The sequence below is a fragment of the Nycticebus coucang genome, chromosome 11, assembly GCF_027406575.1.
Source record: "Nycticebus coucang isolate mNycCou1 chromosome 11, mNycCou1.pri, whole genome shotgun sequence".
Taxonomy (NCBI): Eukaryota; Metazoa; Chordata; class Mammalia; order Primates; family Lorisidae; genus Nycticebus; species Nycticebus coucang.
In genome coordinates, this window is record NC_069790.1 from 83,079,438 (window position 1) to 83,096,768 (window position 17,331).

General features: G+C 37.8%; 1 protein-coding gene across 6 annotated transcripts in view; it reads right to left on the reverse strand.

Annotated features, from left to right (window-relative positions):
* The window catches only part of IMMP2L (inner mitochondrial membrane peptidase subunit 2), a 980,841-nt gene that overhangs the window by 643,809 nt on the left and 319,701 nt on the right, over positions 1-17,331 (reverse strand). The window contains exon 5 of one of the 6 annotated variants that reach the window (XR_008383663.1): positions 794-948. The exons of the other annotated variants lie outside the window; for them this stretch is intronic. The gene's annotated coding sequence lies outside the window, so the exon portion shown is untranslated. The remainder of the gene's footprint in view (positions 1-793; positions 949-17,331) is intronic. 6 annotated transcript variants of the gene reach the window in all.

Below are 17,331 nucleotides of genomic sequence, written 5' to 3' on the forward strand. Positions count from 1 at the left end.
GAATCCAGATTATCCCTTTAAAACATCCCAAATAACCACCTGTATTAATCGCAGAAAGTAGACTAACTCATCATAAGCATCTGTCCTTCCCCAAGGTGGAATGAACCTGGGCCTTCAACAATAGTTACAATATTAGCCCTTTTGTCCACAGACTTCTGTCTTAAATTGGAAGCTATCAACACAATCTTTACCCTAAAACTACCTTGATTTTGCTCCAAGAATCTTACTCCTCACCTTCATATATTCTTAGTCTCTGTTCTCCCACTAATTCATTCAACTGCTTATTGGGAATCTATTGTGTGCTAAGTACAATGCTAGATGTTAAGAATACAATGAAAAATAATAAATTTATTTTCCCTGTAAAAACATCACCTCAGTATAATACAGAAGTATGGGAGGAAAAATCCAGAGATTAGCCAACTGATCTAGATGTTGGAGAAGGTGATAACAGTCAGCCTTGACAGAGGAGCTGAAATTAACTACATTTTCAGGAAGATTAGAAAGAACATCATGAAAAGAAGGAATACCTTGATCAAACGTCAAAACGTCAGAGGCCTTGTAATGAGATAAAAATAGCTCAGCAATACTGGAACATAAGGGATGAAGCCCCCAGAGAGTAGGAATTTGGGAATGCAAGATAAAGACAGAGATCAAATTATGAGCAGCTTTGACACATGAAGGTACTTAATGTGAGCCCTTGGCCTAAGGGGTAAAATATGGAGAACTAAATATAATACAGTGATAAACTCTAAATTAAAGGAAGAGTTGGGGGACGCAGCAACGTTTATCTCACCTTGGGTGGAAGGGTCATCAGGAACAGAGCACATAGACTTCATTTTTGCGGACACAGACAGGTTCAGGGACATTGTTGTGGAACTTCAGAGACAGAGGACGGTTCATTCTACCCAGTGAGGAAACACCCTCTGAAGAAGCAGGATCTGAAGCAGTCTTAAGGTACAGACATACAGAGGCTGAGATTAGGAGCATTCGAGGCTAAGAGAAAATCACGGCCAAAACCATAAGGGTGCATGGAATATTCTCAGAACTAATTATGTTTGGTTGAAGCAGAGCAACATAAAAGGACTAGTGAAAGGGTATAAATAAAAGCAGGTTTGATTCTAACACTGGGAGGATGCAAATACCTGAATCAGCAGTTTGATTTATAACATACTCCATTCTGCATTAAGCACTATATATATTTCCTGAAATTTCTTTAAATTAATAACTTGCCTACACTTTCCTCACCAACATATAATTTTAAAAGTCTTTTCATGAGAAGAAAGTATGTTTCTCTAACTTGTCCTTTATTTACTCTTCCAATAACACCCAAAATTATTACTAGCACCTGGGTTTTTATTTACACCTGTATTCTCCAGAAAAGAAAAAAATCAGTATAAATCGAAATACAATATAGTAGGTAGCTCTAAAGTGTAATTAGTGATAATAATCAAGCAATTCCTAAAGGAAAAATTTACAAGTACCTGCTCTGGTAGGATCACTTTTTTAAAATAAAAAATCGTCATTACATAATATGAAACATTAAAATTTCCAGTAAAAGGAAGGTTAAAATGAGTCTTAAATAAGATGCACTCATACTAAGAATTCTTTACAGTAACTGAAGGGAATCTTAATTATTTTTCTTTATTTGAACCTCTCTAAAAACCTTATTACCAGTAATTTAGGCTGATGAATGTAATCAATAACAAAGAGCCTGGACTTTAACACTCCTCCCTCAAAGCTTATCCCTCTTGTGGTTTTCCGATAGGCTATTGTTAGATTCATTTACAGTAAAATAATTACCAGCTCCCTAAGCAAGACACATAGCAGGTTATCTATTGTTCCTCAGAGGACTGTTGGACTGTTCTTAACAAGCATACTAAATTACCATAGCAGCTTTATTGCAATTAACAGACAGACACGAATCACCAATCCAGTTATATTTCAAAAGAGAGAAGGGTTTTCTGAAGTATGTTGCTGTGGTTGTTTCCTGAACAACTGTTTTGCAACCCTGAATTCAAAGACCAGTCTTTAAGCAAATAGGCATACGTCCCAGGAGCAGGGAACACAGATGGAATAGCTTCTCTGGCTGTTCCCAACAGAAAGCATAACACTGTAAGGATTTAGAGAATTAACAGAGTGCAGACATGAAAAGATACCAGCATTCCCCATCAGTATGTAAAGCACTCACGCTTGATCATTTACAGCTCTGTCTGCTCGACATCTCCCAGTCTCTGATCCCAAAGCAGTAGCACCAAGGCACAACTCTGCCTCTTCATTTACATTGACATTCTAATCTTGAGATGTGTCAAAATTAAAGTTGGCAAGTTTCCAGCCTATTTGAATTCTTCTGTGCTTGGAAAAATGCTATTTCACTGTGCATATTCATAGGAATTCCATGGAAACTCCCAGAGGATCTGCTCACAGTGACTAAAGGAATACAGATTAGTGCATGTAAGTCAGTAAGACTACATTGCCCACTAATGGGGTGGCGGAGGCACCCTAATGAAGGCATGGGATTGACAATACAAATGTCTTAGCTCAATAACTAAGAAAATGCCATGAAGGCTATGTTAACCTGTTTGAAAACAGTTCTACCAACAAATTCATATATTTCCTAGGGGAATTAGCTTGTTAACAAGGAAATTTACGTTCTGGGTTAAATTCCTAATGGCTTTGGACCAGAATTATTGTTCCCCCGATAGCATTTTTACACTTGAGCTACTTCCTACAACTATACCACACTCTGAAAACAGTTGTGGGGGATTAGTGAAGGTAAGCAAGCAATTACACTAAAAATGCATAATAAAAATTCTATTTTTAATAAATCAGATAGACCTTATTCAGCCTATGTGTGTGTGTGCATGTGCGTGTACCTCCATGAATTATTCACAAGGCAACACAAATAAGTTTTAACATATCCATTATGTAGTGCTCCCCAACCTTTCACAGAAAATTATATTTTTTGTATGGAACATGATAAGCTTACAACCCTGCTTGTGCATCTAGGGGGAGTCAGCCACTCTCCAGCCACACTCCAGCCATTTTCCAACTCTTCATCTCTCCCCAACTCCAAACTATTGTTTTTGTAAAATGACAGACTTTCATTCCAAAAAACTTGAATCAGAAGTTATAATTTTAAAATCTCAAAATATCTGAAACCTCATCATTTAAAGATAACCACTGTCAGTGCTTCAGTCAACATTGTTCTAGTTATCTCCCTAGGAATGTATGTAGACATGAGTTATGCACCTCAAGGGTGAAGCTCAGTAGTAATGCATGATTTATACATATTTGTATCAAATATCCAACTAATGACTTCTTAATCTTTAGGATATGAATTTAACAATGAGAAAGGAAAGCCTAATAAAGCATGGTCTTTTACTAATAACACATTCCAGCATTTTCTAGCTCACATGCATTGTTCTTGTTCTACCTGCCTCACATACATCAATGATTCGGATTTTTGTGATCAAAATTATTTACTTAGAATCTATACCTAACTATACTTAGACATGAGATTTAAAACTCTACCTCTAGTCCAACTGTCAAGCTATCTTATTCTTCTTAATAAAATGAAAAATACTCATCTTTAATGGTTTCTGAGTCATGGAAACAAAGTTTTCTGAGAATTAAATATTTTTCCTAATCCTTAAGAAATGAAACGTGAAGAAGAGAACTTGAACTACCTAATCAATAAGAGGCAAGGCCTGTAATAGTCTACTGAGAAAGACGCTTCTTGTGCTGTTTTTATAATCCACAGACATTCCAAAATTTTGAGGTATTTGTTGTCTTGTAATAACAAATCGTACACAGCAGAGGCTATTTTATGGAGGTGGTAAGGCTTAATCCAGACTTTCAAAACGGAATAAAATTTATAAAACATTAGAATTAAATCAAAGTTGGAATTATGTGTGGTCTCTGGAAGATAAAAAGATAAGAGCTCACTCTAGTGGGTTGAACTGTGACCCCTCAAAATTATATGCCTGTGTCCCAACTCCCAGAAAGTGTAATTGTGCCCTTATTTGGAAAGAGGGTCCTTGTAATTAAGTTAGAATCTTTAAAAAAAATGTTTAATTGACACAAAAGACTTGTTCATATATATGGGTACATAGTGATGTTGTCATCCATGTAATACATACAGATCAGATCAGAATAATTAGCATATCCATCATCTCAAATACTTATCATTTCTTTGTGTTGGGAACATTCCACATCCTCCTTCTAGCTATTTGAAACTATGTATTTTTGTTCTATAGTTACCCTACAATGCTATACAGCACTAGAACTTGTTGCTCCTATCTAACTATAAATTTGTATTTTTTAACAAAATCTCTACCTATACTTACTCCTACACTTCCCAGCCTCTAGCATCTTCTGTTCCTCTTTTTAAAGTTAAAATCTTTAGATGAGAGTACTGCAAATTAAAATGGTCCTAAATCCAAAGACAAATCCCTAGAAAGAGAAAGAGGAACCCAAAGAAGAAAGCTATGAGGAGACGGAGGGAGAGACTGGACACCAAACTCTAGGAGCCAAAGGATGCCAATAGTTCCTAACAGTTACTAGCACCAGAATAGTGACATGGAAGAAATTTTCCCTCAGAGGCTGCAGAAAGAACTCACCCTGCCAACTTCTTGACTGCAGACTTCAGGTCTACAGCACTATATGAGAATCAATTTCTATTGTTTTAAGCTACCCAGTTTGTGGTAGTTTGTCATAGCAGTCCTAAGAAATGAAAACACTAACAGTCTACAAAGTACTATGTGTCAGAGGTTTTCTATGCACTTTACATGGATTAACTTAATCCTAACAACAACTCTATGAGTTAAAAATATTATCTCCATTTTACAAATGAGGAAACAAAGGAAGTATCTGACCTGAGATCAACCATGAAGGAAAAAGCCGGGATTTGAACTCAAAGTCTGATGCAACCTGTGCTTTTAGCTACTATTTTATGCTTTCTTAGTTGAAGAGCCAAGTACACCTTGGGGTGTGAAGGGAAATAAACTGACATATCAAGAAGCCAGGTTACAGAGACTTTGAAAAGACAAAGAATTCAGTCCATGATACAGCATATAAATAACAAACATTTCAAGTTTTTAATGCATCACCAAATTGACTGGCTCCACTTCCAACATATTATCTTGTTTCTACCTTTCTCCATCTTTAATGCCACTATCCTAAAGTAAACTACACTGTTACCTTGAACAAGTATCAACCTCCTTAGTCGTCTGCTACTTCTACTTTTGCCTACTCAACTCTTCTCCACACAGAAGTCAGATTTATCTTTTAAAAACAAGTCATCTCATTGCTCTTAAAATCATCAATGACTTCCCACTGCTCTTGGAATAAAACCACAACTTCTTGCCACAATCTAGCAAGGTGCAACATAATCTGGCTTTCTCTTCAACCTCATCTCATATCCTTATACCTGTCGCTCATTATACTCTAGCTGTAATGGACTCCTTTGTGCTTCACAAGATGCCAAGCTCATCTCTGTCTCTTAAACATTAAACTTGGTGCCCCTCTCTGTGAAATCCTCTCTTCCCTGTTCCTGCATGGCTAACTCTTCAGCATCCTTCAGATCTCAGCTCACATGACATCTCCTCCGAGATACCTTTACTCATCACCCACCTAAGATGCTCTCATTATGTTATCCCATCATTATGTTTATTAGTCCCCTAGAGCTTACCACAATCTCCCTTATTTACATGTTTATTATCTATCACAACATAGAACAGAAGGATCATGAGGGCAGGGATGTTGTCTAGCTTGTTTACCACTGCAGTATAGTACCTAAAACAGTGGCTGGCACATATGAAACATTCAGAAAACATCTGTGGCAAGCAACAAAGGAAATGCCATGATGAACGGGTATCCTCAGAAACTTGGTCTGGTAGTAAAGTATAGGACAGCTACGAAACAGCACATACTGATGGGAAGGAAATGCAAACAAAAAAAAGAAGAAAAGAAGAAATGTAAATACTAAAGAAAGATAAAGTAGGAGGCTCTTTCTACAAATTAGTGATGAGTTTGTTTTTTGTGTTTAAGGCTTGGATGAGAACTGAATGCATAAGAACAGAAAAGAGAGTGAAATTAAAAAAAAAAAAAAACCTGTTGAAGACAAAGGCCATAAAATGCAGCGACCCAATAAATACATAGGATACAAAACTAAAAAATGTGGCAAGTTAAGAAATTCACAACCTTACCTGTACCTGTTAGACTTCCATGGCATCTGGAGTCTAAACTTCAAATAGTTCATAGTTTAGCTTTTGATTTATTCAGTAGTAACTAAACACTGCCTAAGTATATAGCAGAGATACTCGGGAAGCTTAGTAAACTTTACAGAGATGCCACACAATCTGATCCCAAAAATAAGCAGGTATTTTTGCCAAAACTACGCAGAGACATTATCATATACATGTTCTTCAGAAAGAAGGCTGGGCTAAGCAGGTATGAATGTATTGTTTATCAATACTATATAAGTGGGTATCTGTTACAAGTCAGGGATAGAGGCTGACATAAAGTGGCACCAAAACAAACTTGATTTCATACAGTTGTAAGACAGATTCATCCAGGCAGTAAACGGTCCACCTCTGTAAGTGACAGGGCACTTGGAAGAGACCAGAGGAATGGCAGGACAATTGTGGTTGTGTTTATAGGCACTATGAGATGCTGTTAAATTGTATCCATAAGGGCTTTACAATTGTGGTTGAGTAATTTGATGCTATTTTGATTTTAACTCCAAGTGTACCACCAAAAACGTCAGTATTCAAAACTGTCCAAAATAAAAAATGTTTGAGAATTGCTGGCCTTCAATATTTCAAGCATTGTGCTAGATACTAGGCAAACAAACATGAATAAAACACAGCCTCTTAGGAGTATGAAATTCATTGGCTACTAAGGAAATGGCATATACATATAGACACACACACAAAAAAAAAATTACAGGAGGAGGCATTACAGATCACCTTCTGCACGACAGTATAAGGAGCTCCACCAGCCTGGTCACCAGTGAAACTGATGAAAATTATTAAAAAAAAAAAAAAAAGAAAAGAAAATCATTTTAAAGGTAAACAGAAAATGATCACATATCTATTCACAAAAACCTATGGAAATTCTATAAGAAAGGCAAGAATCTGTGGTGAATGAACCAAGACTTATCCTTTCTTCCTACTCCCAGTTTGGAGATAAAAAGGAACATTTTAAAAATAATAAAATGGTCAACCCATTGGGAAGATAAAAAATAATAAAGATATATGTAGCCAACAACAGTACATTAAAATACATGAAACAATAACAAGCATAAGTGAAAGGAGAAACAGATAATTCAACAATAACAGCTAGGGGCTTTAAAACCTCACTTTCAATACTGGATACAACAAGTACACAGGAGATCAATGAGGAAATAACAGACTTCAGTCACACTATAAACGAACTCACTTAACAGACATCTACCAACATTGAATATAAACTTATTTTCAAGCACATGTGGAACATTCGTCAGGACAGACCATGTGGTCGGCCATAAAACAAACCTCAGTAAACTAAAAGAATGAACAGGAAAAATTTGATCAAAGGAAAAATCAAAAAGGAAAATCAGAAAAAAAGCAATTGACAGATAATTGGGGTAAGTGCAAGAATAGAAACTAGCAAGAAGTTTAAAAGGATAGAAAAAGTAACAAATTCTACTTGGGGAAATGCAAAAAAGCTCTGCACAGCAGAAGTAGTAACGTTCAGGTGGGTCCTGAACACGGATTTATGTGGCAAACACATAAAAACATAAGAAAAAAAACATAAGAAGCTTACCAAAGCAGAGAAGTACTGAAGTAAGGGATACATTCTGCCACAATGAACAGTGGCAGTGGCTGGAGTGTAAGGCAAAGGATTAGGGATGGCAGTGGAAGAAGATGACACAGGAAAGGGAAGTTAGGGCCAGATTTTTAATGTGAAGGACACTATTTCAAGGGGCATGTACCTTATTTGGTACATTAAAGACCCATTAAAGTTGAAGAAAGGGAAATGGAATGATCTGATTTGAATTTTATGCATATTCTACCTCAGAGAGAAACTGTGCCCCACAGTTAAAGAACTTGGTTACTAGGCTGTGCAGAAGCTTTTTAGTTTGATCAGGTCCCAGTAGTGTATTTTTGAAGCTGCTTCAATTGCCCAGGGGGTCCTCCTCATAAAATACTCAACTAGACTGATTTCTACAAGAGTTTTCCCTGCACTCTCTTCTAGTATTTTTATAGTTTCATGTCATAAGTTTAAATCTTTAATTCAGTGAGAGTCTATCTTAGTTAATGGTGAAAGGTGTGGGTCTAGTTTCAGTCTTCTACAGGTTGCCAGCCAGATCACCCAGCACCATTTGTTAAATAGGGAATCTTTTCCCCACTGAATGTTTTTAATTGGCTTGTCAAAGATCAAATAACGGTAAGTAGCTGGGTTCATCACTTGGTTCTCTATTCTGTTCCATATATCTACCTCTCTGTTTTTGTGCTAGTACCATGCTGTTTTGATCACTATCGATTTATAGTATAGTCTGAGGTCCAGTAGCATGATTCCTCTTGCTTTGTTTTTATTTCTGAGTAATGTCTTGGCTATTCGAGGTTTTTTCTGATTCCATATAAAACGAAGTATTATTTTTACAAGGTCTTTAAAGTATGATAGTGGAGCTTTAATAGGGATTGCATTAAAATTGTATATTGCTTTGGGTAATATGGACATTTTAAAAATGTTGATTCTTCCCAGCCATGAGCATGGTATGTTTTTCTAAGCTTCTGCACAGCTAAGAACACAGTAAGTAAAGCAAGCAGACAGCCCTCAGAATGGGAGAAAATATTTGCAGGTTATGTCTCTGACAAAGGTTTAACAGCAAGAATCCACAGAGAACTGAAACATATAAGCAAGAAAAGAACAAGTGATCCCATCGCAGGCTGGGCAAGGGAATCGCAGAGAAACTTCTCTGAAGAAGACAGGCACATAGCCTACGGACATATGAAAAAATGCTCATCATCCTTAATCATCAGAGAAATGCAAATCAAAACTACTTTGAGATATCCTCTAACTCCAGTAAGATTAGCCCATATCACAAAATCCCAAGACCAGAAATGTTGGCGTGGATGTAGAGAAAAGGGAACACTTCTACACTGCTGGTGGGAATGCAAATTAATACACTCCTTTTGGAAAGATGTTTGGAGAACACTTAGAGATCTAAAACTAGACCTGCCATTCAATCCTGTAATTCCTCTACTAGGTATATACCCAGAAGACCAAAAATCACATTATAACAAAGATATTTACACCAGAATGTTTTTTGCAGCCCAATTCATAATTGCTAAATCATGGGAAAAGTCCAAGTGCCATTGATCCACGAATGGATTAATAAATTGTGGTGTATGTATACCATGGAATATTATGCAGCCTTAAAGAAAGATGGAGACTTTACCTCTTTCATGTTTACATGAATGGAGCTGGAACATATTCTTCTTAGTAAAGTATCTCAAGAATGGAAGAAAAGGTATCCAATGTACTCAGCCCTACTATGAAATTAATTTGTGGCTTTCATATGAAAGCTATAACCCAGTTATAACCTAAAAATATGGGGAAGGGAGAAATGGAGGGGATGGAAGGGGGAGGATGGGCGGAGTGAGGGTGATAGGTGGAATTACACCTACGGTGCACCTTACAAGGGTACATGTGAAACTTAGTAAATGTAGAATGCAAATGTCTTAACACAATAACTAAGAAAATGCCAGGAAAGAGGCTGGAGAGCAAGATGGCGGCCGAGTAACAGCATCCTTGCATCTGGGCACCATGAGTGTGGGGAGATACGACTCCAGGCATCTCTGGCTGGTGGGATCTACCTATTATCACCCCGCAAAGATACAGGGAGTCAGCAAGAGACTTCTGGACCCCAAGAGGAGGACTAAAACAGTGAAAAAACGGCAAGTGGTCACGTGTGTTCAATCGGTCTAAATCTGCCCGCAACTATAAGTTCAGTAGCAGCAAGACTGCAAACTGGAAAGGCCTTACCTGTGAACTGTTTTGGTGTCTTTGGACATGGCAGTCAGTTGAACCGCCTTGGGGAGAGCCTGAGCGGGAGTGCGGAGAACTTTGGCCATTGTCTAGGGCCCCAGTCTGAGCGGCTGAGCCAGACGGGGCTAATACTGTTTCGCTGTGGGCCACAGGGAGCCACTGTGAGTGATCTGCCCCGGCAAGCTCCACCCTCAGGGTCGCAGAGCTAGCATGTGGGTGGGAACTGGTAACCTAGCAACCAAGTAGCCTAAGGGTGGGGTCTCAGTCACCTTGCAGACCTAACCCTCAGGGGCAGAGTGAGACTGCTTTTGGCACACTGGGTAAGTGGTTAGCCACTTCAGCAGTGATTCCAGCGACAAGCACTTTCCTGGGAAAGCTTCTGCTCAGCAAGTTTACAAGTTCAAAGTGCCTTTTAAGTGGGCTGAAGAGAGATTTAGGGTGTCTACTTGCTGGGGTTTGAGAAATCATCAGCCTCCAGTCGTATCAGAACTGTGATTAACATCTCATACCCCAGAAGACCACGTGTTGAAGACACAATATTCAACAACATATACACACTGCTTTGTTTTTGGTTGCTTTTTTTTTTTTTTTTTTTGGTTTGGTTGTTTTTTTTGTTTATTTTGATGTTGTTGATGTTGTTTTGTTTTTTTAATTTCAACCTTTTCCATACAGATCTTTTCTCTTTCTCAATTTTTCTACTTTAATTATAATTTCCCAAAGCTGCCTTTTTCAATAACTAGAACTATATTTTTGCTAGTCTTTCTACCACTATTATTTGGTTTTTCACCCAATTTTCTCCTGTAAAGTTTTCTGTTTGCTTGTTTTGGTTTGATTTATAGCATTTTTGTCTTTCCTCTCTACTTGGTGGACGTGGGGTACTGTGTCTGACCAGGTCAGCAAAAGCTGGTGACCTCAAGGGAACCACCCAACTGGGCACCCCCAGAAGGTGGGTTTTCTTTAAAGTTGTGTCAAAGTACCCTACTGTACACCTATATTGCTCTGTCTCCCTCTTCCTGTGCCTCTCTTCTTTTTCTCAATATTCCTTTTACCCACCCTGTCTCCTTTCTCTATTTTTTTTTTCTTTCCTTATCACTCAGTACTCCTTTCTTTCATCTCTTTCTTGCTCTTCAACCTTCTCACCCTTCTGGTCCTGTACCATAAGGACTCATCGAACTCTTAGTCCTCAGGCACGAGAATTTAAGAGCAAAAGGAAGTAAAAGGAAAATTAGGGCAAGGGGGTGGCACCTGCGGCTCAAGGAGTAGGGCACCGGCCCCATACACCGGAGGTGGTGGGTTAAAACCCAGCCCCGGCCAAAACACACACACACACACACACACACACACACACACACACAAAACAAAATTAGGGCAAGGAAACAGATAAAAGAAATCACTCATGAGGAAGAATCAGCAGAAAACTCCAGGCAACATGAAGAACCAATCCAGAACAACCCCGCCAAGGGACCATGAGGTAGCTACTGCAGAGGATTCCACCTATGAAAAAATGTTAGGAATGACAGAAAGGGAATTTAGAGTACACATGATGAAAACAATGAAAGAAATGATGGAAACAATGAAGGAAACTGCTAATAAAGTGGAAAATAACCAAAAGGAAATCCAAAAACAGAATCAAATAAGAGATGAATGATATGAAGAATATAAAAAGGATATAGTAGAGCTGAAGGAATTGAAACCGTCAATTAGGGAACTTAAAGATGCATTGGACAGTATCAGCAACAGGTAAGATCATTCAGAAGAAAGAATTTCAGAGGTAGCAGACAAAGTTTTTGAGATAACTCAGATAGTAAAAGAGGCAGAAAAGAAGAGAGAGAAAGCAGAACGTTCACTGTCAGAATTATGAGACTTTATGAAGCATTCCAACATATGAGTTATAGGAATTCCAGAAGGGGAAGAAGAATGCCGCAGAGGAATGGAAGCCATACTATAAAAGAAAATTTATTTATAAAAGAAAATTTCCCAAATATCACCAAAGATTCTGACACACTGCTTTCAGAGGGATATTGGACCCCGGGTCGCCTCAACTCTAACCGAACTTCTCCAGGACAAATTATGATGATCCTGTCCAAAGTCAAGACAAAAGAAAAGATTCTGCAAGCTACCAGGAGTAAGCGCCAGTTAACCTATAGGAGCAAGTCCATCAGAATGACCGTGGACTTCTCTAATGAAACTTTCCAAGCAAGAAGACAATGGTCATCTACCTTTAATCTCCTTAAACAGAACAATCTCCAGCTCAGAATTCTGTACCCTGCGAAGCTTAAAAATTGATGGAGAAACCAAATCATTTACAGATATACAAACATTGAGGAAATTTGCCACAACAAGACCAGCTCTACAGGAAATACTTCAACCTGTTCTGCACACTGACCACCACAGTGGATCAGCAGCAAAGTAAGAACTCAGAAATTAAAGGACAGAACCTAACCTCCACACTGATGCAAAAGATAAAACTAAGCAATGGACTCTCACAAAATAAGACGAATAGAATACTACCACACTTATCAATTATCTCAATAAACGTTAATGGCTTGAATTCCCCACTGAAGAGACACAGACTGGCTGACTGGACTAAAAAACACAAGCCATCCACTTGCTGTCTGCAAGACACACACCTGGCTTCAAAACACATATTAAAGCTCCGAGTAAGGGTTGGAAGACAATTTTTCAGGCAAATGGAATCCAGAAGAAAAGAGGAGTTGCAATCTTATTTTCAGATACATGTGGAATTAAAGCAACCAAAGTCAAAAAAGACAAAGATGGTCACTTTATATTGGTCAAGGGAAAAATACAACAAGAAGACATTTCAATTCTAAATATTTATGCACCCAATTTAAATGCTCCCAGATTCTTGAAACAGACCTTACTCAGTCTGAGCAATAGGATATCTGATAATACCATCATAACAGGGGACTTTAACACTCCTCTAACAGAGCTGCACAGATCCTCTAAACAGAAATTAAACAAGGATATAAGAGATTTAAATGAGACCTAAGAACAACTGTGCTTGATAGACGCATATAGAACACTCCATCCCAAAGATAAAGAATATACATTCTTCTCATCACCCCATGGAACATTCTCCAAAATTGATCATATACTGGGACACAAAACAAATATCAACAGAATCAAAAGAATTGAAATTTTATCTTGTATCTTCTCAGACTATAAGGCACTAAAGGTGGAACTCAACTCTAAAAATAATGCTCCACCCCACCCAAAGGCATGGAAATTAAACACTCTTCTGTTGAATAACAGATGGATGCAGGAAGAAATAAAACAGGAAATCATTAACTTCCTTGAGCATAACAACAATGAAGACACAAGCTACCAAAAAGTGTGGGATACTGCAAAGCAGTTTTGAGAGGAAAATTCATTGCTTTAGATGCCTACATTCGAAAAACAGAAAGAGAGCGCATCAACAATCTCACAAGCCATCTTATGGAATTAGAAAAAGAAGAACAATCTATGCCTAAACCCAGTAGAAGAAAAGAAATATCCAAAATCAAATCAGAGATCAATGAAATTGAAAACAAAAGAATCATTCAGAAAATTAATGAAACAAGGAGTTGGTTTTTTGAAAAAATAAATAAAATAGATAAACCATTGGCCAGACTAACGAGGAACAGAAAAGTAAAATCTCTAGTAACCTCAATCAGAAATGATAAAGGGGAAATAACAACTGATCCCACAGAGATACAAGAGATTATTCTGAATACTACCAGAAACTCTATGCCCTAAAATCTGACAATGTGAAGGAAATGGATCAATATTTGGAATCACACCCTCTCCCTAGACTAAGCCAGGAAGAAATAGAGCTCCCAAACAGACCAATTTCAAGCACTGAGATCAAAGAAACAATAAAATATCTTCCAAACAAAAAATGCCCTGGTCCAAATGCCTTCACACCAGAATTCTATCAAACCTTCAAGGAAGACCTTATTCCTGTACTGCAGAAATTATTCCAAAAAATTGAGGGAAAAGGAATCTTCCCCAACACATTCTATGAAGCAAACATCAACCTGATACCAAAACCAGGAAAAGACTCAAACAAAAAGGAGAGTTTCAGACCAATCTCACTCATGAATATAGATGCAAAAATTCTCAACAAAATCCTAGCCAATGAATTACACCTTATCATCAAAAAAGTCATTCATAATGATCAAGTAAGTAGGCTTCATCCCAGGGATGCAAGGCTGGTTTAACATACGCAAGTCCATAAACGTTATCCACCATATTAACAGAGGCAAAAATAAAGATCATATGATCCTCTCAATAGATGCAGAAAAAGCATTTGATAAAATCCAGCATCCTTTTCTAATTAGAACACTGAAGAGTATAGGCATAGGTGGCACATTTCTAAAACTGATTGAAGCTATCTATGACAAACCCACAGCTAATATTTTACTGAATGGAGTAAAACTGAAAGCTTTTCCTCTTAGAACTGGAACCAGACAAGGTTGTCCTCTGTCACCTTTACTATTCAACATAGTGCTGGAAGTTCTAGCCAATACAATTAGGCAAGACAAGGAAATAAAGGGAATCCAAATGGGAGCAGAGAAGATTAAACTCTCCCTCTTTGCTGACGACATGATCTTATACTTAAAGAACCCCAAAGACTCAACCACAAGACTCCTACAAGTCATCAAAAAATACAGTAATGTTTCAGGATATAAAATCAATGTCCACAAGTCAGTAGCCTTTGTATACACCAATAACAGTCAAGATGAGAAGTTAATTAAGGACACAACTCCCTTCACCATAGTTTCAAAGAAAATGAAATACCTAGGAATATACCTAACGAAGGAGGTGAAGAAAACTATGAAATCCTCAGAAAGGAAGTAACAGAGGATATTAACAAATGGAAGAACATACCATGCTCATGGACGGGAAGAATCAACATTGTTAAAATGTCTATACTTCCCAAAGCAATCTACCTATTCAATGCCATTCCTATCAAAATACCAACATCGTACTTTCAAGATTTGGAAAACATGATTCTGCGTTTTGTATGGAACCGGAAAAAAACCTGTATAGATAAGGCAGTTCTTAGTAATAAAAATAAAGCTGGGGGCATCAGCATATCAGATTTTAGTCTGTACTACAAAGCCATAGTGGTCAAGACAGCATGGGACTGGCACAAAAACAGAGAAATAGACACTTGGAATCGAATTGAAAGCCAGGAAATGAAACTAACATCTTACAACCACCTAATCTTCGATAAACCAAACAAGAACATAACTTGGGGGAAAGACTCCCTAGTCAATAAATGGTGTTGGGAGAACTGGATGTCTACATGTAAAAGACTGAAACTGGACCCACACCTTTCCCCACTCACAAAAGTTGATTCAAGATGGATAAAGGACTTAAATTTAAGGCATGAAACAATAAAAATCCTCCAAGAAAGCATAGGAAAAACACTGGAAGATATTGGCCTCGGGAAAGACTTCATGAAGAAGACTGCCATGGCAATTGCAACAACAACAAAAATAAACAAATGGGACTTCATTAAACTGAAAAGCTTCTGTACAGCTAAGGAGACAATAACCAAGGCAAAGAGACAACCTACACAATGGGAAAGGATATTTGCATATTTTCAATCAGACAAAAGCTTGATAACTAGGATCTATAGAGAACTCAAATTAATCCACATGAAAAAAGCCAACAATCCCATATATCAATGGGCAAGAGACATGAATAGAACCTTCTCTAAAGATGACAGATGAATGGCTAACAAACACATGAAAAAACGTTTATCATCTCTATATATTAGAGAAATGCAAATCAAAACAACCCTGAGATATCATCTAACCCCAGTGAGAATGGCCCACATCTCAAAATCTCAAAACTGCAGATGCTGGCGTGGATGTGGAGAGAACGGAACACTTTTACACTGCTGGTGGGACTGCAAACTAGTACAACCTTTCTGGAAGGAAGTATGGAGAAACCTCAAAGCACTCAAGCTAGACCTCCCATTTGATCCTCCAATCCCATTACTGGGCATCTACCCAGAAGGAAAAAAATCCTTTTATCATAAGGACACTTGTACTAGACTGTTTATTGCAGCTCAATATACAATCGCCAAAATGTGGAAACAGCCTAAATGCCCACCAACCCAGGAATGGATTAACAAGCTGTGGTATATGTATACCATGGAATACTATTCAGCCATTAAAAAAAAATGGAGACTTTACATCCTTCGTATTAACCTGGATGAACGTGGAAGACATTATTCTTAGTAAAGCATCACAATAATGGAGAAGCACGAATCCTATGTACTCAATTTTGATATGAGGACAATTAATGACAATTATGGGTATGGCAGGGGGAAAGCAGAAAGAGGGACAGAGGGAGGGGGGTGGGGCCTTGGTGTGTGTCACACTTTATGGGAGTAAGACATGATTGCAAGAGGGACTTTACCTAACAATTGCAATCAGTGTAACCTGGCTTATTGTACCCTCAATGAATCCCCAACAGTAAAAAAAAAAACCCCAGTTTAGAAGTTTGATGCTTCTCCTGGAATCTGGTTCTATCACTGAAGTGCAGTGACCTTGGTCATGTTTTGTAACTTATTTGCTTCTTTCTTCATATGAGAAATGTTGATAAAGTATCCATCAACCCTACCCACATAACAGGATTATCTGAAGATCTGATGAAATAATGTTTGTGTATAAGCTGTTTGAAAGTTTTAAAGTATTAAAGTCATGTATAAAGTTTGACCACAAAAAAAAAAAAAAGAAAATGCCAGGAAGGCTATGTTAATCAATGTGATGAAAATGTGTAATATGGTCTATAAAACCAGCATATGGTGCCCCATGATTGTATTAATGTACACAGCTATGATTTAATAATTAAAAAAAAAAAGAACTTGGTTACTAAAAGGAATTCTTGAAGTTGTCTTACAGGATTGCAGATAGAAAGTCTGTTGAAATCCCCTATGCTTGCAAATCAACAAAAGTGTTGGAAACTGGTTAGAAACTTATGCAACTTAGACTTGCTCACCCTATGTGTGACCTCTTAATGTTACTTCCTGAATTTCTACTGCTTGTTTCATACCAGCTCCCCAAATTCCCACAATTTCTTAAAGAGGCATGAAGAGGCTACTGCCAAGGAGCTATCCAAACCTCCCCTTTCCCTCCACCAATCACTTGTTGGTCCTGAAACCTTTGCCCCCAAACATAAATATACTGCTTCTAGGCTGGTAGGGGACACATATTTGAGCTGGTCTCCCATCTCCTTGCTCAACTGCCCTTCAATAAACCTTCCTCTCTGCCAATGCTT